This window comes from Notolabrus celidotus, chromosome 15 (genome assembly GCF_009762535.1).
Source record: "Notolabrus celidotus isolate fNotCel1 chromosome 15, fNotCel1.pri, whole genome shotgun sequence".
In the NCBI taxonomy this organism is placed as follows: domain Eukaryota; kingdom Metazoa; phylum Chordata; class Actinopteri; order Labriformes; family Labridae; genus Notolabrus; species Notolabrus celidotus.
The window spans coordinates 17481229-17504874 of NC_048286.1; the positions used below are offsets into that span (position 1 = coordinate 17481229).

The 23646-nt window shown below is 39.2% G+C and overlaps 1 protein-coding gene across 1 annotated transcript in view; it reads left to right on the forward strand.

Annotated features, from left to right (window-relative positions):
* Window positions 1-23646, forward strand: part of tnr (tenascin R (restrictin, janusin)) — a 214800-nt gene that overhangs the window by 90147 nt on the left and 101007 nt on the right. The gene's annotated exons all lie outside the window — the stretch shown is intronic.

Genomic DNA, 23646 nt, shown 5'->3' on the forward strand with positions numbered 1-23646 from the left:
CGGCTGAGAAGTAATAGCCACTCAGCAGTTCTGTCGACAAGATAGATGCTGCCGGTGCTTGTCTGGGAGTTGGTTGCAGCGTGGGAGCACACCCACTGGCTGAAGGAAGTGCAGGTAAAGTAATAAAGGAAAATGGTTTGCAAGGAAAGGGGGGGGTGGGCCCACAATGGATTTCATTTCCTTATTGGAAACAAGTCACTCAGGGTCACGCACACTACCACATTCAAACACACAGATACACAAAAACACACAAATAGACACACGGGCAAATACAGGAAAATACACACTCACAAAGATGAGGTCAGAGGGGGGCAGCCACTTGTTAGCAGCAACCATTTGCTGTGACCAGTCCAATAATGCAATCTGCTCTCACTGTTGAACAGGCCACCAGACGGAAGCGGTCGCAGGGTGACTCAGACCGAATCAAAACTGGACACAGCAGGAAACAAAAGGATTGTTGGATCCTGCCGGTATTCAGCCCTGCTCTGGCGATACACAGAGGACAGAAAGCTATTATTTCCCAAGCCCCAAACATTAAAATCACATGTCCCACTGTGCAGTAGGCTACCCTGACCATTAGAGTTCCTAAAAAGTCAAATATCACTTTATAATGTCAGTATTCTACTACTCATAACATCAAACAGCATATGATAATCTTCTTTTTTTTTTTTGGCGTCAGTTTTACCTCTGTGGAACAATACGAGTATTTTAGCAACACTGTGATGTCTGCATTGTTTATATCACATTTCGATAGATGTACAGTGCAACTTACTTCTAAACAAAGCTTAACCTCTCAGTATTTTGTTTGTCTCATGGTGGTATGGCTTCTTAATGAATATGCTCAATAAAGACACTATTGAAATATGCCAATATATAGATGCTAAGTAAGGGATAATGTGTGGTTAGCAGGTTGTTATGGGAAAAATAATCTAGACAGGGTGAGACAAGACCCCGATGCGAACGCTTATTACCCGGCTACTGTCTTAGAATACAAACACGTTGTCAAAAAACATTGATTAAGAGATTATTTTATTGATTTAAAGTGATTTATGCACACAGTTTTTTTAAATAGTCCCAGTCATTCCACGGCTATTAGCGTTCCATGGCGGCGTATTCTTATCTGCCTGTTGCGGTCGATTTAACGTGAAACTGTCCTCATCCAGCTCTCCTTCTTCGCTGCGGTTCACACACCTTTGAAAATAAACATATGTCACAACTTTAAACCCTGCTGCTATCATCACAACCACTCATGATTTATAATAATAAAAATAATAATTTTATTTATAGAGCACTTTTCAAAAACCAAGTTACAAAGTGCTTTACATGGGCAGCAAAATAAAACAGGCAGATCATAAAAACACACAATACAGGATAAAGAAATAAAACATATTTTAAAATACATATAATTCCTCCAAAAGAACTCTAAAGGAATACAATTATTTTAAAATTATTTCTTAAGACAGTTAAAATAAAAAAAATAAAAAATAAAAAATCAGATAAAATCTGGAAAGGCTCTGCAATAAAAGTATGTTTTAAGAAGGGATTTAAAAGAGCTCACTGACTCATTTAAGTTTCCTTGTAGAGACCGGTAACTTAAAGTGGCTCTCACCTGCTCTGCTGCCATTGCTAATATTGCTGGACAGGATCCAATATGTAAACATCCATAGCCTGATGATTTAGCATGCTAACCGAAACCCTTTACATGCAGTTGGAGTTGTCATGCATTAAACCCCCCCTACCCCCATGTCCTATGAACTAGCTATAATATTAAAAATTGCCAGGAAAAGGGTAAACATTGGCTCCATTTGTCTCTGTGTCCCAAACTGCATCTTCTGTGTTCATAAAACAAATTACAAGCTACCTTTTATTTAAGGTGACATATCATGCAAAATCAACTTTTTAATGGTTCTCTACCTGAAATATGTGTCCCTGGCATGTCTACAAACCCCCTGAAAATGAATAAAATCCATTCTGCCCCTGTTCTGATTTCTCCATCTTTCTGTAAATGTGTGCTGAAACGAGCCGTTTCAGTTTTCAGTGTTTTTCATACGTCATAACGGCATCCGGTCTGTGACGGCAGTCAGAGCTCGGAGCTTGTTCAGTCCATAGACTGTATAAAATACATCTCAACCCCTCCTCCGTTTTTCATTAGCTGCACACGTGTGCTAAAAAGGAGCTTAGGAGGGAGGCATGCTAGTTGTAGGCTGTCTTAATAAACACAAAGGTCAGTTTTACTCCCGACGCCTGCAGATTTGAAGATCTAGTGGATGATTTTTAATTTTCATGGAAAAGTGCTAGCGCTACTTAGCATAGCCACATAGCTACATGTTCGTTGCTGTGTACCAAGACACACGTCGACATGCTGACAAATAAAACAACAAGAAACAAAAAAAATCTGTGACCAATCGTTCAGAAAGGTCCTGCTGCAGGCGCCTCTCCATCAGGATCAGATTCTGGATCAAATTCAGATGGTTGAAGTGACGCGGGTCTGTGAGCAGCCGTGTATATTCAGCCAACATGTAAATATTAGATCAACGTGCTGGACAGCCGAGGGCACAGCCACTTCCTGATGGGGCGTGGTCAGAGAGCTCATTCTCATTTAAAGGCACAGACACAGAAAACAACCTGTTCTGAGCAGGGCTGAAAAAGAGGGGTTTACAGGCATGCCAAAATCTGCCAAAGTGTTTTTTGAGCAATAAACTTTAAAGACATATTTTGGGGACCTATTAGACCAATATATTTTGATGAAAAAGAGCATAATATTTCACCTTTAACATTCTACCATGACTTGTTAGTCTCTTTTGCTTCTGTAGATTAGAGACATCAGTTTTTAGTTGAATATCTCTCTCCTTCTAGACGGTTAAACAAACATACATACGTGGGGTACAAAGTACTAAGACTTTGTGATTAAATACTTGTGGAGTATTTCAAGTGACAGACTTAAATTATGTAGATGTTACAGTCAAGACAGAGAGGAGTCAGAAGACAACACAAAGTAGGAATGTTAGAATAGTTTGATTATGCAGGGTGTTAGTCTCTCATCAGTCATTATGTATGTTATAAATGAATAACACAGATAGAATAAAGCTGGAAAGAGGAGCACAAAATAAAACCGTTTCGCACCATTAACACTGCAGAATGTCGTCTTCTTTTCAAAATGTGTGACACTCTTTTTACAAGGTGAATGTGTCATTTCAGTTCTAAAGTAAGTGCGAGTTGTTAAAGAAAGTTGTCTTTTAGAGCACATTGAGCCTTGGTTGCTAATAACTCCTGAGAGACAGAACTACAAGTGAAAGAACTACAACTGATTAGAAATGTACTCAGATGTTCAGTTGCAGGTGCTGTACACGCCAGTTTTAAATGGCTTCAAGAAAACCTTGACAAAGCTACACACCCAAAAACATCATGGACTTCCAGGGAGGTAATTAAGTATGGATCAGAGTAAGTTATGTGATTACCTAGGAACTGAACCATGTCAGAAGTTCACTGAAGAGTTTAATTGCTATCCATGTGATTGGATTTTGTTAGTCTCACCACATGATATAAATTCAGAATCTTGAGCCCATGAAAAAGCAATTACTTGCTTTACTGCTGAACTGTTAAGAGGTTCTCATTATCTAGTTAAAGCCATTCACAATTTTGATTCAACGGAAGCTTTAATTTGCTTTATTTACTCACACACTGCACGCACTTTATTCTTTTTCCTCTGTGGATAAGAGGTGCATGAAGACTCGTGGGGCGCTTTTGACAAATAAGAAAAAAACCACTCAAATATTGTGTAAACACTGTTTTGCCTTTTTGCAGCTGGTTAGCTAATTTGATTGAGTTTAAAAGACTACTTTATACAAAAAAATGACCCAAAGTGATTAGTAATTAAACTAAAATAGCTTATAATAGCCAATAGGAAGGGGACGTTTAACATGAAAGAATGTGAAGTTGGGCATCAACAAGGAGGAGACCCCAGAGACAAAATTATCTCTGGTTTGTCTTTTTGTCAGTAATATGAACACCTGACAGTTCAGGTTACATAAATGTGATTAATTCGTCTTTTTAATTAAAATCCCAGTATACTGTTAATGCAGCACTGTCTTCATTTGTGAGGTGGAAGAAAAAGCTCATTAGCCTGCATCACTTTAACAGTAAACGCACTCTATTACCTAAACTGTTAATCTCTCCACAATCAAAGTGAAAGTGCTAATGAATGACCAAGCTTGAGTTTCACTCTGAACAATGACATGCTTTGACGTAGGCTAAAGTAAAATGCTAATTGATGCTGATCATATTTGAGAGGATGTACACAGAAATAGAAAAGACTTTAAAGGCGCAGCTGTAGGTCTGTAACTGTGGGTCTCCTCCGGCCCTCTTGGGTCTTGACATAGATTCTCCCCCCTTGTTTTCCTATAGCACCACTTACACAAGGGCCTTGACTGATAGAACAAGAACTGGAATTCAATGAATCACTGTTTGCATTGTTTCTAAAATGTCTTCATCAGTGATTTAGGTCATCACTTGCTCAGCTAATTAAAGCCAAACCTTGATTTTTCCACCACAGAATAAGTGGGATATTGTAAATGACACAAGTGAAATGATTCAAACAAGCAGCAAACATAGGGAACTGCAGTTTCAGGACAAGTAGAACAAAACATGATTAAGAAAGTCTAATTTGCCTCCTGATTTTCCTGTTGTTTTATTTAATGCTCCCAAATTCTAACTTGTACGATTCATTCACACATTTTATTGATTTCTGCAGTTTGCTCAGTTTACAATGCAAATGACTTTATTTTGTTTCACATTATCCCCTAAAGTCATCATCTAAATAACGGTCCTCCTGTCAATCTTTCATCAACAGAGACCAAAGCCTCTTTCAAATACGCTCCGCCACCAATTTTTTTGAAGTTGCTTGTTCACACATGCCTCTCACAGCATGACATTTTCCCTGACAAGGTTCAAGGTTTCTTTATTGGTCTCCAAGAAGGTACATTGGTTGGTGCAGCTGGGTGACTCAGCAATCCAAAATAAAACAACAACAACATATGCACTGTCAGTACTACAGAAAAGAGCCATCAGAATAGATCACAGTGTTGATTTCCGTGAACACACAAATTAATTTTTCCTCAAATCAAAAAATATTGAAATTATTTGACCTTGTAGATTTTAAAACTGCACAAATTGTGTATAAGGCAAGGAAAAATCTCCTTCCAGGAAATATTCAAAGATTATTCTTTGAAAGAGAGCGGGGTTATAACTTAAGAGGGAAGTTAAGATTAAAGATTAAAGTAAAGCTGTGGAACAGTCTCAATATGGAGCTACAGCAATGTCAGAACATAATCCAGTTCAAGAAGAAGTATAAATAAATGATTTTCATGAGGTTCAAGGAGGAAGACAAGTGTTGATAATCATGAAGGGTTTACTTTTGATTGTCGGTGTAAATATGAAGATTTGCCAGATAATTGGTAATGAAGGGGTAGCATTAGATAACTTTTAACTTCTTCATACTCCTTTTCGCACATGTAAAGTAAATTGTTTCACTGCTTCCTAATGGAACTGATTGATTTTGTTTCTTTTGCATAACTATTTCTTCTTTTCTACTTGTATGTTTTTTTTCTATTTTACTTTTACATGTGTGAAATAAAGACATCAAATCAAAAAATCAAAAAAATATTATAGCAACACAAATTTCAAGTTCACTGGACATCCTGACAAAGTAAAAAGAGCTCAGGCAGACCGATGAAGACTCCCTTTTCCTGGGGTTGCCTTTGTTTACAATCTGAGTGACTTCACAAGCAAGATGGGAGTTGAAGTTGAGAGCAGCTGGCATGAGTAAGCTGCACTTACTTAGAGTATGTTCCCAGGCATTAATTAAAGTCTGCTTAAACACTCGTAGACAATACCACACAGGCTACAAACAGAAACCTGCTCCAAAACTTGTGTCATATGCCTGCAGACTGTACGCTGGATCTCTGTTGATAGGTTATAGCGTAGCAACTGTATACCTCCCTCACAATCTCCAAACTCCGGACCCTGATGTATGAAAGTCCGCCTCCGACATACACACAACCATCCCTACGTATCGGGAACCTCTGGGTCCTTTTTTTCTGACTGAGAGGTTATTCCTTTATTGGACATTAGCCCTAAATAGAATCACCGCTGACATCTGATGAATGTTAAATCAATAAACCTGCGCATCACTAAACCACCTGACTGGAAAAAAAAAATAAAGCAGCCGATTCATCAGAAATACAGTGGGGTATAAAACAGGATGTTCTTGTCTTGCACTGCACTATGTTCCACTCACAGTACTTTGTCTATGGTCAGGGGAAACATTTAAGCATCCAAAGCCCTCATCTGGGGCTTCTTAGTCTAGGTTACTGAAGTGATTTGTGCAAGAGGCAGCTATTTGTCCTAGTTGAGCTGGCAGTGCGGTAACGCTGCTATCCTACATGGAAAACAGCCCCCGGTGAAAATGACTTTCCATTACTTGTGACCCCATCTGTAAATGACGTTCCCTGCTGATTGGATAATTCACTGCCTTACATATGAACCAGACTATTATTTTCCTGCAATATAATGGAGGCACATACTGTGACCCCGCTATGTAGAGAAACATCCCCAAAAATAGAATAATGTATTCATCTTTGTTTCGAGATGTTGGGATGATGGATGATATTCAGGGCAGCTGTGTGCTTCCTAAACCTCGCATAGAAAACATTTTCATCCCACAGTAGTTATCTTGTCATATTTGTCTTATTTTCCTTTTATTCTTCTCTGGATAATGACTGTATTTATGTGTAGTCAGCATTTCAGATGATGAATCGATCTCTTCATTAGGATGCAATGAATGGGGTGCATAGCCAGATTGATTGCTGCAGTGATGCTTCTGAAAGAGACTTGTTTCATTACGTAACACAGGAATCAATAGTCTCAAAATAACTTATTATCTTGTATCAAGTTATGTGCTCAGAGCTATCTATCATAGTTTGTTTGCGTGTGTGTGTGTGTGTGTGTGTGTGTGTGTGAGAGAGAGAGAGAGAGAGAGAGAGAGAGAGAGAGAGAGAGAGAGAGAGAGAGAGAGAGAGCACATGTGGTTTGTTCATTCAGCAGAGTGCACTGAAGCAAAATTTAGTGTCATAACAAAGCAAAAGAATCAATGCAGACGCGCTCTTGATCTCTGTTCTCCGTCTTACAAATACCACTGAAGCAAGATGATGGCACAGAAATAGGCAGCTCAGGAGAATGTGGGAAGAGCTAAAATAAACTCAAGGCAGAAGAGAAGCAGGTCCATATTTTTCATCTGTTTCTCACAAGATAACATGTGGGTATTTTGAATCTGCTTTCTTTGCTAAATTGTTGGGTCAAATTCATGAGCGGAGATGTCTCTGTAACTCATCCAGACTGTCTGACATCACGTCCATGGAAGAAAAACATTTCATGGTATTTGAAGAGTCATGAGTCACACTGCATGTTCTGTATCTGAAAGTATGTTATTATGAGACTTGTGGCTGAAATGAGAGAAAATGTTGCACTGAACATGAAGTTATTGCAGCATTTAAAACCACATTATAGAATGGAGGGGTCCACCAGGTGCAATGCATCTTATATAACATAGGACATAGTGTAAAGTGACATATCCAGGGGAGAAGAGTGAGGATAATTTCAAGGGCCTTCATTCACTTCAAACCACATCTTCTACTTTGTAAGTTTCTCCGTCATAGCCTACTTTGTTTGCATCTTTAACATCTTGATCTGTCTTTCTCTGTTATCTCTGTCTGTGTTTTTTGGTTTTCCACTATAAACAAACCAAGTTCGAATATCTGGACTTCTTCCTGTGCATTGACATGATATCAGTTAGCCTGGGATTAGAGCCACATCCCTGGCAAGGGTGTGTTCTTCATGGCAATTGTCTTATATTAAGAAATAGCACGTCATAGCTGTGTTAGATAAAGAGGGAAAGACTCATGAGAATCAAAAACCTCCCAAAGGTGTCCCTCAACTCCACCTCTTTGACTCTTGCTAGTTCAACTGAAAGTTCGGGTGGAGTCAGCATTTCTAATATGGAGACAGCTTCAAAACTCAGAGACTAATGTGTGACGTCACTGAGACTTAATCCATATTCCAACATATCTGTGCTGTCTGTGGTTCTTATTGTTAACATTGATATGGGTTAACTCATCTTATGGCATAGAGTCCGGATCCATGTCCGGTCTGTCTCCGATCCGTCTCTGATCCGTCACGGCACCGGAGTTAATAGGTCTCTATTCTAGTCAATGTGTTAACTTCCACGGGATCCGCTCCATTGCGTTCTGACTGCGTCTCTGATCCGGCATGCTGGAGCCCTCCTGATCAGTTGTTTTTGCCAGATGCAAGCATGTTGCATAAATCTCAACAGAGAAGATCAAGCAGGAGCTGGTGGCAGTCTTGGGTTACTCTTCTTTATTGCTTAGGCCACATTACAGAGCATGAACTACATGTTCATAATTGTGGCCTGACTGAGTCAGTAGTAAAGTGACAGCTGGAGCCATGGGGAGGTAATGTAAATGTGTTTGTCTTAACACTGTTTAATAGTAGTAACACTGACCACAGCAGGCTTAAAGCTTATTCTCTTTTAGACATGTGATAGTATTCTCTCATTTTAGTATTCAACAATCTCTTCACACGGTATAGTTTTATCGTTAGAGAGCAAACATCTTACCCTCACATCGCTGTAATTTTAACATCTCTTACAGAACCTGCCATCGGTTGACTTGCTTAAATATGAATCAGGATTCAAACAGAGGACTGTTAAACGTATGAATAGGTGCCAGGAAATAGATGAAACATGCAGAGTTGATTCACTGGCTGTGCTTGAATAACTGAGGTAATAGAAAAACTTTTATCAAAGCCTCCTCTTACTTTCCAAAAGCAGTATTGCTCATCAGCAAGCAGAGCCATCTCCTGAGATTATAAGAAAGTCTGTTACCCAAAAAGAAAAGATTAGAGTTCATCTGCAGCACTCTCCAAAACCAAACCTGCATCTGTCTTTCTGAAGTACCTTGCACTCAAATCAGAGAGTCATAACAGCTTCTTAACAGTTTCAAGCTATGCTGCAGAACTACACAGTAAAAATACAACATACATATACAACAGTGATAGGACTGCATGATATTGATTAAAACCAATAAAAGAGCTGAAGATATATCGAGTTTTCAAAGAACAATATTGTTAATATCATTTTAGTAATGTTGCACTTTCAGGAAGTTATACATTTCTTCCATAGAGCCACCAGTTCATCAGTTTTTCTTGTCACCCGTCCCAGCCTCTCCTCCTTTGAGCAAAACTGGAACTCTGAGCAAAGCTGCAAATTCTATATTCACAATCCTGACTGAGGTCACTACTGTAGACACTTACAAAAACAGTTCTGACTCTTTGATCTTTTTTAAATCTTTGAATGCAAACTAGGGAAGTCGTGTGCATGCAACCTTGTTTAAAGTCTTTATCCAGCCCTCGGGGTGTAAAACTACTGAATGCATACTCACCAGTGTAACATCAGAAGTCCATATGGCAGTGGTAAAACTTATGTCACTGATGTTAATTTGGATCAGACTGTGAATATGTTTAGCGGTGACTAGGGATGCTGCTCCGAATATGCCATTAGCTGAGAAGAGTCATCAAGTGCTGTAACTTCAGTGATTTTGTCATTAATTGCTAAAGCTTTGGGTTGTCTCTAGCATACTTCCTGCAGTTTTCAAATCGCTGCGGCACTCACCATTTTATTAGTGCTAATGCTAAGAGTGGCTAATGCTGCTTCGTATTCCTACAGTACATAATAGTTGTGTTGACGACTTCTGATGATTGCTTGCGTATCACTACCTACTATGTTGGACTGTGTAGGCTTTTTGATAATTTAAAGAAAGCAACTTTTATCGCTTGTTTTTATTGGATAAAATCACGTTATAGGAATCTTTTTTTTTTTTTTTTTAAGTTATATTTTTTTTGGCCTTTTTGCCTTTATTTGATAGGACAGCTGAAGAGAGACAGGAAATGTGGGGAGTGGGGAGTGGGGGAAGACATGCAGGAAATGGGCGACCGGTTTATTGTTGTGTATCTGGCATCCATGAACAATAAAAAACATTGTCAATCATTACCTCTCAATACAATATACTTTTACTGTGAAAATCACCACATGAAACTGCAGCACAAAGTTTGTCAAAAGCTCAAGTCACATGTTTAAGTCAGCCATCTTTAAACTTAAATGAGCAACCATCCCTCTCTGGTCACATTGGCAACGACCTTAACATTAAAATATTTTTCAAGGATGGTTAATAAAACATTTAATAAGAGGTATGTTTTATTAACCATCTGATTTTTAAATGTAACTTTATATTCTAAGCCTTAAATGCAAAACTGCTTCTCTTTTTTTTTTTTTCTCTCCATGCTTCATTTAGAATACCATTAACCTTCCTGGGGCCTAATTTATAAAATTATTGCCAGATTTGTTGTGGGTTTCACATTTTAACCTGCTCAAAATTCAACTTGCATACATAACTTTTAACACATTTGAAACACTGAAATGCCTCCTTGTAGCTTCATTTGGCTTCCTTGCCTTACTGTGCACATAAAGAGTCTTTAAGAGTTTACGGTAAGCTTTGTTTTACGTCTGCCAGTTTGGCCGGTGATATTCCAGAATTGCGCCCATATAGAACAACTGTCAGACATACACTCTGAATAGCCATATCTTCTTAATAACTTACATTTACCAGCAATACAACACTAAAAAACACTGACTTGGTGACCTAAAAAATCACATTTAAAATTTGAAATCAATCCATTAATAAATGATATGATCAAGCACCGGGGGACAGCACGTCAATGCCAACCTGCTGCATTGAGAAAGAGGGGGAGGGAGAGAGACTGTATTGTAGTGCAACGGACCAGCACACCTGGACTTTTCTTTTCTCAAAGTGCAGTTTGCATAATCTGGTTTACATTCACAGGGACATTATAGAGCGCTTCATGATCTAATGAGCACTAAAGTTTATGTCATACAAGAAAGACGAAAGATGATTCGAACGAACACTGGACAGTAATCATTTTGACCTTTAAGGTGGTTTGATTGATTCACGACGTCAAATCATGCACTGAGTAATAAGAAAAGGCTCCACCTTAAAATGTTGTGCAGCTGTCAAATGGGGGCAGTGTGAGAGCAGCATGTTGAATTTATTTATTTTAGTCTCATTTCTGTAGTAAAGATGTAAGGCAGCAGAGCATCCTCTGTCCGTCATCCTGTGAGATCTTTTATTCTAACCTGAGCCTCCTCTGGTCCGGTGCCAACAGGCGTGACCTGCCATGTCTGTCCGGTGTCTGCCGTGCGCCTCTGCATCCAACTCCGCTCCGAATTCTACATGCAATTAACGGGTGAATGTTTGGTAATGTCCTATGCACACTTCGCAGAAGGGAGAAATCCACGTGCACGCAATCTGTCCCCATTTCAAGCGTTTTGGAAGGTGGCCAACACCAAATATGTTTTGATATTCATATCTCATCATGCCAGGAGGCTGAACTTGATTAAACCATTCATAAAGCATATGATCATAACAAATTTTTGCTCGTCCGTCATCAGTAGAGAAGCGTTTTCCTGAATTTTTAGCATTCAGGTCCGACTGTTTTCTCTGTGCCGCCGTTAATCAGTAAACGTGACGTTTGGTGTTTGGGTGACACTCCAAAAAATCTGCTGCTTCAAGGCCCGGTCATGACCAAATGTTATATGTAAAAATGTAGACTCTGAATATAAGACTAGTCCACTTTTTCACGTGCAGTTTAGAGGGAAACCCCCAACTTAAATTATGCACTGGTGGCTTAGCGGTAAAAGTGCCCCACATACAGAGGCTACAGTCCTTGTTGCAGGGGTCGCCAGTTCAATTCCCGGCATATCCTGCATGTCTTCCCCCGCTCTCTACTCCCCACATATTCTGTCTCTCTTCAGCTGTCCTATCAAATAAAGGCAAAACGCACAAAAATACAACTTTAAAAAAAAACAACTTATGAGCAATATGGTTATTTATATTTGATATTTTTACCACCGGACATTTTGGCTGATGATATCTCTATATGCTAGACAACTGCATGTGAAACGGGCTAATAGGTAAACACCGGCTAGCGTAAACCCTGATCCCCACAGAGCTCTAACTCCTGATTCTGCTGAGGTCCAGTTTATTCTTCCTCCTGAATCACTGCTCTCAATAAAAGTTCTGTGGTGAGGAAAATTGACTAAAACAGTTAAACTGAAGCGATGTTGACTCAGTATGTCAAAGTGTTTATCAAGGGCATAACAAGGGTGCAGCTGTGCGTATATCGCACAGCACTTCGCATCTAGCTGAGTATAATTTAAGGCTTTGAAATGATTCTGATTATTATTAGCTTGTAAAAGAATCTCATTGCTTCATAAAATCTTTATTTAATCAAATGCTCCAACAGTCAGAAAACACACCATAGAGCAATTTCAGCATTTAGAGTAACCCCAGTTGGCTGTTTTCCTTCAATATAAAGAAATGTGCAGGCTTGTTATATCCCGCAAGTCCGCATAGCTTATCATGTTCTCACTGGAGAGAGAGTCAATAGGAATTGATTGAGTGGTGCCCACCTCTCTCTCACGCTCTCTTCACAATCCTCATCATCCTCCTGGATTTCCTCCAGACCTGCAGCTCTAACCTCTTTACTCTGCTCTGACCTGGACTGGGCTGTCTTTAAAGGCAGATAAATCTGTGTGTGTGTGTGTGTGTGTGTGTGTGTGTGTGTGTGTGTGTGTGTGTGTGTGTGTGTGTGTGTGTGTGTGTGTGTGTGTGTGTGTGTGAGAGAGAGAGAGGTAGATGCGGAGAGAGATTGACTGAGTGGAAAAGTGTGAAAGCTGTGTGTATTGTAAAGTGTGTGATATGCATCATATGTGGCTGAATGGATGAGACACAGTGAGATCAGGTCTCACCAAAAACACAAAAGCTTTTGTGCTTGGAGTGCTTTTAAAAGAGCTGTTTGTAAGCATGACATTTTCTTGACCTAATTTGACGAGCCTTTTATTGTTAAACTACTTTTCTGGTTTCTAAGATTTCTGTATGGATTAATGTTTCCCTACTGTACCTCCAGAGAAGATGAGAGAAAATGCACCTTTTTTGCCACTATGTAGGCAGAAATTATTTGCAATGTGAGATACTGGCCAATAGATGCCTGTCAAATCTCAAACAAATAAAAAAAAAAGGTTAATCACAATGGAAATATTGTATTTATGTCAAATGATTGAGTTTCTGTCATTGCAGTGGGGGGGGGGGGGATTCTATTCAAACCTGTTTCTGCATTTCAACCACCCCCTACCACTGCCCCACAGCTACAAATGCAAATTTGTTTTGCACCACACTATCACAAATGGTGTTGCAAAAGTCAAGCATGCAGATTCATCACTTTGAAATGTGAGAAAGCACATTTGTGAAGTTACATGGATCGATTCGAGAGGCTGTAATCACAGAGTTGATGTTGTAAATATCAATCTACACGTGTGAATATTTTTTGTGTGACTTCACATTCAGAAGAAGGTTGTATGAATATTTTATACAAATGAAAATTTTCAAAATACAAGTTCACATTTTTTCCTCAAACTCCCATGTAGTTATTTTTTTTCTGTAACTTCAAATTCAGCTCACATGTGTGTGGATTTTTTTTACAAGTGAAAAATGAGACATACAGGTTCAGATTTCTGATCCACAAGTTCTCAAATTGTATTCTGCAGGTTCTCACATCAAGTCTACAAGCTCATGCATTTTGCAACATATTTTCCTCCATACCCAAAGGCCATACCAGGTTATGGCTTGTGGTTGCATCGTGTCTGTTTTCTTCAATTTGGTCAATGTCTCTTTCACTCAGCTCTGTCTGTGTGTTTTAACCAAGCGTGCCGGATACGGCCCTGGTGGTGAGGCTTTCAGCAGTGTGACTGCCCCCTGGTGGCTGGCTGCAGTATAGGTAAAAACATCTGTCTCCCCATTCATTTGAGGGCGGAGCTTATTACAAAGGCTTCACAGGCTCTGGCTGCACAATGGCTGCGCCCAGGAGAGGGATCTTTTGGCTTCAGAACTGTACAACGGGAAAAGGCGGAGCAACGCTGTCCATTTTTATTTACAGTCTATGGTTTTAACACCCCTCACTAGTGTCTAATGTTTTCCTGTCTTCTTTTCTCTGCTGGTCAGCCATTTACCACAAATCTAAACAATGTATTTCTTAAACACTGAACACATGACTTATCATGCCAGTGAATAATATAAAGTGTCGATAGCAGTACAGAGAGCACTGTGACCATTTAGGGGTCTCATTGCTACCTGTGCAGTGGTAGGTCAAACATATGTTATATTTCAAATCCAGCATGACTTATTTACATCGCACACATTTTTATTTAAAACACATACCTTTGTAAATAAGTAGGGACGTAGCGATACAAATAAGGGTGGATTAAAATCGATTCAACATAATTTGTTTCAGGATATTATTTTTAAACAGTAGAAGGCGCTATCTGCATTAAACTCTGCTTGATCAACATCATTAAAGGTGACATATCATGCAAAATTGACTTTTTAATGGTTCTCTACCTGAAATATGTGTCCCTGGCATGTCTACAAACCCCCCGAGAATGAAAAAAATCCATTCTGCCCCTGTTTTGATTTCTACACCTTTCTGTAAATGTGTGTGAAACGAGCCGTTTCAGACTTCAGTGTTTTTGTTACGTAACAACAATATCCGGTCTGTCACGGAGTCAGAGCTCGGAGCTTGTTCAGCCCATAGACTGTATAAAATACAACTCAACTTCTCCGTTTTTCATTCCCTGCACACATGTGTGCTAACAAGGAGCTTAGGAGGGAGGCATGCTAGTTGTAGGCTGTCTTAATAAACACAAAGGTCGGTTTTACTCCCCACGTCTGCAGATTTGAAGATCTAGTGGATGATTTTTATTTATCATGGATAAGTGCTAGCGCTAGTTAGCATAGCCACATAGCTACATGCTCGTAGCTGTGTACCAAGACACACGTCGACATACTGATAAATAAAACAACAAGATACACTAAATCTGTGACCAATCCTTCAGAAAGGTCCTGCTACAGGCGCCTCTCCATCAGGATCAGATTCTGGATCAGATTCAGAGGGTTGAAGTAACGCGATCTATGGGGAGCCGTGCATATTCAGCCAACATGTAAACATTAGATCAACGCGCTGGAGAGCTGAGGCACATCCACTTCCTGAGGGGGCGGGGTCAGAGGGAAAACAGAGTGTTCTGAGGAGGACTGAAGAAGAGTGTTTTTCAGGCAGACCAAAATCTGATTTCAAAGTATTTTTTTGAGCATAAACTTTAAAGACATGTTTTGTGAACCTCTTAGACCAATATATATTGATGAAAAAAGCGTGATATGTCACCTTTAAGTCTCTTGCGCTGCTCTCTCTTCACTTGCTGAGTGGAAGTGTTTTAAGTTTAAAGCATGTTTCGATGTGAATCAGCTGACTGCACACAGCAGAGACGCTCAGCTGGGGGCTGCAGCTGAGTGACAGGTCTCCACGAACGGCTGACACATGACCGCGTTTACATGCTTATTTTTCTCGGTAAGAACGAGTAGACAGAAATCTGGACACTGTGAGTCTAAAATATGATTGTGTTCAGTTGTCCTGTTGCAGTAAATCCACATGTTGAAGTCTGAGTCTTCACATGTGACCATGCGTCCGCAGAGATTATTTATAATCCTGCTCCTCATGTTGATATTCTGCGTTTTAACATTTTGAACACCTCAATATGATCCTTAGCTGTTTATTACCGTCAGTTACATTGTGTCATGAAAGAAAATTTGATTTAGGGGAAATAACGCGTTTGGCTTTGTTTTTGACATGGAAAACCTTTACGTTTTTTTAATGATTAAACGATAATTGATAGTTAAAATTTCCAAAGATAGATCAAGGAGAATACTTGAAATTTACGTCCCTAATTTAAAGAGATTTATTTGTTTTAATATTTAATACTTTCATTTGGGGATTGTTCACTTTCCATTTCTCTATAATTGTTCTGAAATTTTCCAGCAAGGTATTTTTGTACGGTCATTTTTAGTTTTTTTGCAAGGTACTGAAAAGAAGTGTGCAGTGGTTTTATTTGAGTTACAACACACCTTCAAAATGAAAAGGGATTACTTTGTTTACAAATAAATATAAGAGAAAAAATATATATATTGCAACTGTCCATGTCTGAGAGTTGAAATGAAATAATAGTTATTTAAACTTTGAGTTCATTCCAGTTTTCTTGAAAATCGTTAGAGAATCGTGAGTGAATCGTATCAGGAACCAAAAATCGGGATTCGAATCGAATCGTGGGTTGAGTGAATCCTTACATCCATAAAAATAAGTAAAGCCCATAATCAATATGTGCTGCTATAGTTGGTGCTTTTAGTGTCCTCTTTATCATTATTACTACACAACTGGAAAACTGCATGAAAACATGGGCAAGGAGTATTCTTCCTGTAATATGAGGAACATTTTAGAGAAAACTGTCATCACATCTCACTGAAATCACTCCACAGAGGTTTAGACTATATAAACACTGGATATATGGAGTAGAAAGATAGAAACAAAATGATCGATACCATGTAACTGCCAAGCTACAGGCACATGGAGAAATCAATGTCTGTGCTTCTTTGGCAACAAAAGTAGTAGTAGAAGTGTCTTGTTGCCTGCAAGTGGTGTGGTAAAACAGCAGCCAACAGAAATACATATTTTCACAATCATAATTACTCCTCATCCTGCACGTCCTGCACACACCAACAGACACAACTAAAAAAACTTCAGAGAGCGGATCCTGGAGAGAAAAGAAAGACAACAAATCAACAGGCAGTGTTCGTCCTATGCTGTGGGGTTCTTCCAGAGCTGCAGTGTACATGACATCATGACCACCTGCCTTGTATTGTGGAGCCTCCCCCTCTCATCAGCTCAGGACTGTTTTGGCCCTGAACTGATGAGAGATGGATTCCTCTGGACCTCAGAGGGTGTGTTTGGCACCAAGGCGTTTAGTAGCATGCCATTTAAGTCCTGGAAGTTGTGAGTTGGGACTTGTCAAGCACATCCTACAGAAGCTTGATTGGACTGAGATCAGGGGGAAAGTCAACCAGTTGATTTTGTTGTTTCTACAGGCTAGCTTCTTCCATTGGTCCATGGCCCAGTTCTGATGCCCATTTTACACGCAGCATGGCCACTACGACTAGTCTGCCACAATGCAGCCCCATGTCCAACAAACTGCGATGCAGAGTGTGTTGTGACCATAGACTGTATAAATAATGGCTGTAGTATCCGTGATGTCATCCATCTGTTTCTCAAGCGCTGCTTTTTTCTGCATTTAGAGCTACTTGTGGTTTCTATGATTTAAACAGGATGTTGAGGTATTATTGCAGTTTTGAGAAATGATATCCTACACATGACTTACATTTTTTTAAAGATAAATGCATCACATAATTAAGAGTGATTAACATTCTTTAGTTAGATTGTGCAAATGTACTGCTGCGTTATTTTTAATATGACAAAATAAAAAATGAGCACTCATTTTAGAAATTGTTAATCTTTACAGGTGCATTATGGAAGTAGTTACTTCTTAGATCAATATGGATCTTCCATTACCACAGCACCAGCGTGTGTTTTTCTATCGATCACCAACACAAAGCTTTTACTTTGTAACCTGCGAAGCAAAAAATTGATTTAAAGGCTTTTAATTTGTCATTTGACACGGGGATTCATCTGACAGCCTGTGAATCCACACTCTTAACACTCCCACTCATTTTCTTGATCTGCATGCTCTCTTGTCGCCTTTCTCTCAGGCTGTCCGTCCCCTTGTCTCTGTTTCCCTGCATGTCTCTCACTCCTGTCTGTCTCTGTGGGATCGATAGCTGTCACAATTAACAGCCGAACATGAAGAACATGAAGGAGAAATGATTCAGCAAGTTTGTTGTGTTAGAGACAGGGTTCCCACGCGTCCTGGAAAAACTGGAAAACCTGGAAAACACTTGACCAGTTTTCCAGTACTGGAAAACACCTGGAAAATGGGAGAAAAAGTAAAATTTCCTGGAAAATCACAGATTGTCCTGGAAAATGATTCCAACATGACTGTGTGCGATCTAACAAGGTTAAAAAACACATCCCCATTCAACATTTGTGGCCTTTTTTGTCATTCAGATCTATTTAGGTCATTAATGCTCTGATCCTCTGATTATTATTCTTATTTATTTATTTCAGTAAGGCAGCTTCCAGAGTCCTTTGCTGGCTCTTTTGTTTTTTACTTAGCTCATTTATATTTTTTGAGAAGAGAGAAAGCTGAGATGAGAGTTCCCCATCATTATTGCTTGGTTGCACTAATAAAATGAAGTGCTGTACATCTGCAGTTGCATTATTCTATAATCAATTTGCCATAACTTTTAAGAATGTAAGAGGTGATTTCATGGATAGCCATAGACTGCATGTCTTTCAATGTAGACTTCCACTGAGAGGAACTTATTAGACTATTTAGGAACTAAATTAGGAACTAAATTTCGACTGTCATACCAGCTTGATCGTCACTGAAAATGTCCTTGAAATGTCCTTGAAAATGATCTCTGGAAAAGAGTGGGAACCCTGAGAGACCTGAAGCGTGGTGTATGTCTACTTTGTTTTGTATGTGTCATTGTGGCAGTTTATCTAGAGTCTTCTTACTGTGTGTGTTTGTGTGTGTGTGTGTGTGTGTGTGTGTGTGTGTGTGTCTGTGTGTGTGTGTGTGTGTGTGTTAATGTAGTATCTGTATCATGACATAATGAAATTGTAGAGATTAAATCAGCGTGGATTTTTTATTAAACTCTGTAATTTAAAAGATATTAAACTTACGAGTTTGGCCTAAATAAGAACACGGCTGACTTGATTGACAGCCGGGCACTCTTTAGCTGTTAGCGAAAAGGCTAAAGGCCCACCTCTTTACCTCACTCTAGCTCTCATGAAGTTTCATTGTATATTCAGCATTTCCAATATGGCACCCACTGAGAATTGGCTTCAAAACAGCTATCAAGAACAGATGTGTGACGTCACGGATACTACGTCCATTTTTTATACAGTATGTGATTGTGACGCTGTGCTCAGGTCTATGCAGGTTTTATTTGTCCCTCATTAAGATGTGATGCTTCGTAATGAATGGAATTTATGTATGATGGCATTGATCAATCTCTGTGACCTCGTGCTCTAACTTGTGTGGATGGTGGGGGTCGTGAGATTCTACTGGGGGGTTGTGAGATGTCATGCAGAATGGTTATTCTTTTAAAGCTGGGGTTGGTAGTCAGATTTAGATACACTTTTTGTTATACTGGTTGAAATTATCTTTATGTCCCGATGGCAATCAATACCTAATGGGTTCTTAGAAAAGAGTGGAAAAAGCCACTATCTACAGCCAGAGTAAACCTGGGAAAACCCCAGCCAATCCCCACCTTTAGGAGCCAAAATATGAAACAAGTCAAATCCCGTCCTGCCGTTCTGCCCGCCTCCTGTGCGTACATTTCATGTTTGTTTGTGTTTTTAACTTTCACTATGGTTTTGGTGTTTTCTTACCGCTGAGTGAAACATGAGTTGATGTAGTGCAAAACACAAACGATGTGCTGTGAAGCGGTTTTGGAGGAGCTCCAAGGGGAGGGGGGAGGGGTTCGACGGAGTCCTGAAGAAATGCTAAATTCAAAGTCATGCTAGTTTTTAGTGACAACCCCAGCTTTAAGTAATGTAAAATGGCATATTTTACCCATTCTTATAAAATTATCAACAAAAATAGTAGTTCAATTTTAAATAAAACCTTGCAAATAAACAATGTTACATTAGTTTTCTGCCTTTACTTGATGACTCCTAAGGTAAGGTTTATTTAACAACTAATTAACAAAAGCATCAGTAGCAGCAGGTAATTTATAGCAGCACAGGAGACCAGCTAAATGAAGTATGAAGCAACATTTTTAATCACTTTGAGGGATGGTGGGGGTCTCAAGTCTTTGGCAGCTTTTTGGCGGGGTAGCAGGCTAAAAAAGTCAGAGAACCCCTGCCTTTACATGTGTGAGATGAAGCTCTTCTACTCTTCAGGCCTGAAGCTATGTGTAATAAATGTATTTCACAAATGTTGAAAGAAGCACTTCTTGCTTAGGAGGCAGTATTGGGCTTTGTTAGAGAGTTAGAATCATCAAACTGATGAAAACCAGAAGTTTTAGAGTTTAAGAATTGTTGTAATTCCTTTTTTTTGAAGAGGTACATTTTTCAACCATAACTCAAGTTTGAACTTACTGATGGAAGCAGCAGTAGCTCTCTTATGAGGGCGGTTAACTTAGAATTTCATTTCCTTCCCTGCACAGATAACAAATGTTTCATTCAGCTGCCCTCACAGCCATAAATGAGCTCATTGCAGCAACAGTGTCACTAAAAGTGTAAGCTTCATTATTTTTATTGACACAGCAGAGCAATTTCTAAATTAATCCTGGCGTTTGAAATATATCTACATTAATTCAACTGTTGACTAATTGCCTCACGAGAAAGGAAAGATATGTTTGTCCCTTTACCCTCATTGCTGTGCGCATGAGTTATGAATGCTGTTTCCCTGAATTAAATCCCTCTTTATCAAGTAAATAATTATGCATGGAATAATTTATAACATGGGGCTTTGTCTGTGTTGAAAAACGTACAGAGAATGTATGTCACCTCTGTACACTATAATAAAAAAACAACTGGATCATCATGTTCTTTTGTTTTAAACTCAACAACTCTTTTAAATGATCCTCTTTTTGTTTATTCAATGTTTCCTTTAAATTCCACTCACATGTATCCTTAAGTAAGCTTATTTGATGTAGTTGGATGAAACCTGTCTGATGACACAGTAAATGGCTGTAAAGTTCCCAGGGGAATAAGATGGTACAACACCAATTTTTCACTGGAGGAAAGGGGGCAAAGGCAGGTTTTGGTGTGGCAGGTGATGAATGGATAGTGGGAGGAAATCCATCTGCTGCATCAACACAACGGAAATGGGATGGTCCGCTGATAAAAAAAAAATTGCACACTGATAGACGAGCCTAATTCACACACACACACACACACACACACACACACACACACACACACACACACACACACACACACACACACACACACACAGAAGACCAAAACTTACTGTAGAGTCACTGTGTGAGTGTGTGTAACGGCTGTGGGCCATCCCAACTAAATCTATCACTGATCTATACACTTTTTCACTACTCCTCAATTCAATAAGCCAATAAGCCATGATTTAATAACCCGTGATTTATGTAGTCCAGGAAGCCTCTGTAAAGATGAATGTGGTGCTTTATGAATAAGCATAATAATTAGCATAATGTTTGTTGGAGACTCAGGAGATGGTATTATAGTTTTGTTATACCCAAAAAGTCTGTATGCAAGAGGCATCTTTTTGAAAAGTGGTGAGCTCATCACATAGATGGTAAACAAAGATGAGGAGTGTGACGGCTCCCCAAAAGTGAAGCAAAAGATGAAGAGCTCCCTTTACTGACTGGTTGCCATAGACAGCAATTTATAAAGCATCCTCCATGTTAACAGATGGGACCTGGATCAATCTATAAACCAAAATATACGTTGAAATATGTGTCTCAAGTATAGTTTCTGTCATTAAAGCTATCTCTTATCATGGTGATTTATTTCTAATTTATATTTTTTTAAGATAAGTTAAGCTTTAATAAGTTATTTGATGCAATAGCACCACAGTGGATGGATAATGACTGTGCATCGTAATAGTAGAGTAGACAAGGGACAGCGAGAAGAGAAAACATAATGAGCACAAACACAAGAGTCATAGAACTCTCCATAAATGAGAATGTCAGCTCTCTAATTGACTTCCATTCCATTTTGACAGGCAGATGTGGCTCAGGGGTAGAGTGGGTCATCTTTGATTTTGAAAGGTTGGGGGTTTGATCCCAGCTCCCACATGCTGAATAAACATAGTTTTTTTGTTTGGTTGGAATCAAACCAAAATGAAAATCATTTATCACACACATTCATTGTTTCTGTAATGCAACGTTTTTATTTATGCTCAGATTTTTGCCAAAGCAGCACTTTTTAGTTAATGCTGGGCAAGCAAATAAACTGAAGTAACATAATATGATTTGCATTCTTTAGAGCAACATTCTTCTGTGTTACTCTAAAGCTACACAACCATCTGAGGAAGGAAACAGGAGCATCTGTTAAGGCTGATTTATACTTTTGCATCTCCCCTACGCAGCAGGGGCATGACGCAGACATGAGCACCACATACTTGTGTGTCGTTGTGTCTGTGATGTGCAACAATTCCCCCGCCGAAATGCTTAAGGGCAGTGCGGTCTCTCTGAAAGCCGGTCGCCTGCTTCCAGTCCCGCTACGATCTCTGTTTACTTTTCCTCAGCGATTCAGAGCGTGTTATGTTAATCTACGGCTGATACATGTTGCTGTTTGTCATGCAGACAATATCAGAGTGTTGGAGTAGTTTTGAAGGCTTGCGAGAGTTTGGAGAGACAACAGATGTTTAGATGATTTCATGGAACATCTGTTATGTGTATAGATGGTACAAATCAAATGAGAATGCTCATAGTGTTTTTTCTATCTTTAAGTATTTGTTTTACATCTTCATGATGTAACACAAGAAGCACGTAGAAATAAGGGTGTTTGAATTTCTCATTTATTAAAACATGGGGAATTTTAGGTGGGAATTGTTATTGTTGGAAAACTTCTCATACAGGTTAGTTTCTTGTTTCCTTCAACATATTTCAGATACAATGTTTTCCTCCAAATTGAGTCTTGATTGTTTTCTGTCTTTAAAATGTTCTAAATGCTCTGAAATCAATATCCTTTCAGCCTCTTTTAGGCTGTTTTGGTTTGAATTTTACAGCTTAATTGTTTTGCTTCCTGTTGTCAGGATTGCCTCTGTCCCCTCTCCCTGTGTGAAGGAGCTTCAAAATCAAACGTTAAATGCAGTTACGATTCTTTGTTAATCTTGCACCAACAAATATGAAAAAAGCAGCTTACTGCTTTTACTGATAAGCCATGTCATCCTACTTATTCCTAAACCACAATAACACATTTAATCCTGCAATATAAGTGAGTCAGCGCATTATTTGTTTTGTTTGTATAGGGTAATCACAGTCCAAAATTGTCCCTTTGGGGTTTGTTTGAGCAGTAAATAGTCTGCATACTTCATAAAAAAAGTGTAAAATCCTCCATAAATACATCGCCATGTATATTTGATCAAATATTGTGCTTGAATGTGTTTACAGTGTGAATTTACTTGCTGATTTCCATCACAAAGAGGACAAACAGAGATAAGCATCGTTTTCTTTTACTTTATTTTGAGGTCTTACTTTGATGCCAAGTTCCTTTGTTTATTTAATCAGCCGTCTTTGTTGGAGGAAGCCCAAGTGTAAATGACACCATTTTCAGCAAATCTGCATCTCCCTTGAGTCAAAAACAACCCGGCCAGCAGAGCATGTCATTTCATCTCTCAGAGGGTGAGCGAGACACCCTCCAGAGCAAACAGGGCTTGGTTTTATAGTGTTTGCGTGGGCGTGCATGTGTGAGCTTGCCTCAGGAGGTGTGCTGCACTGAGGAAAAAAA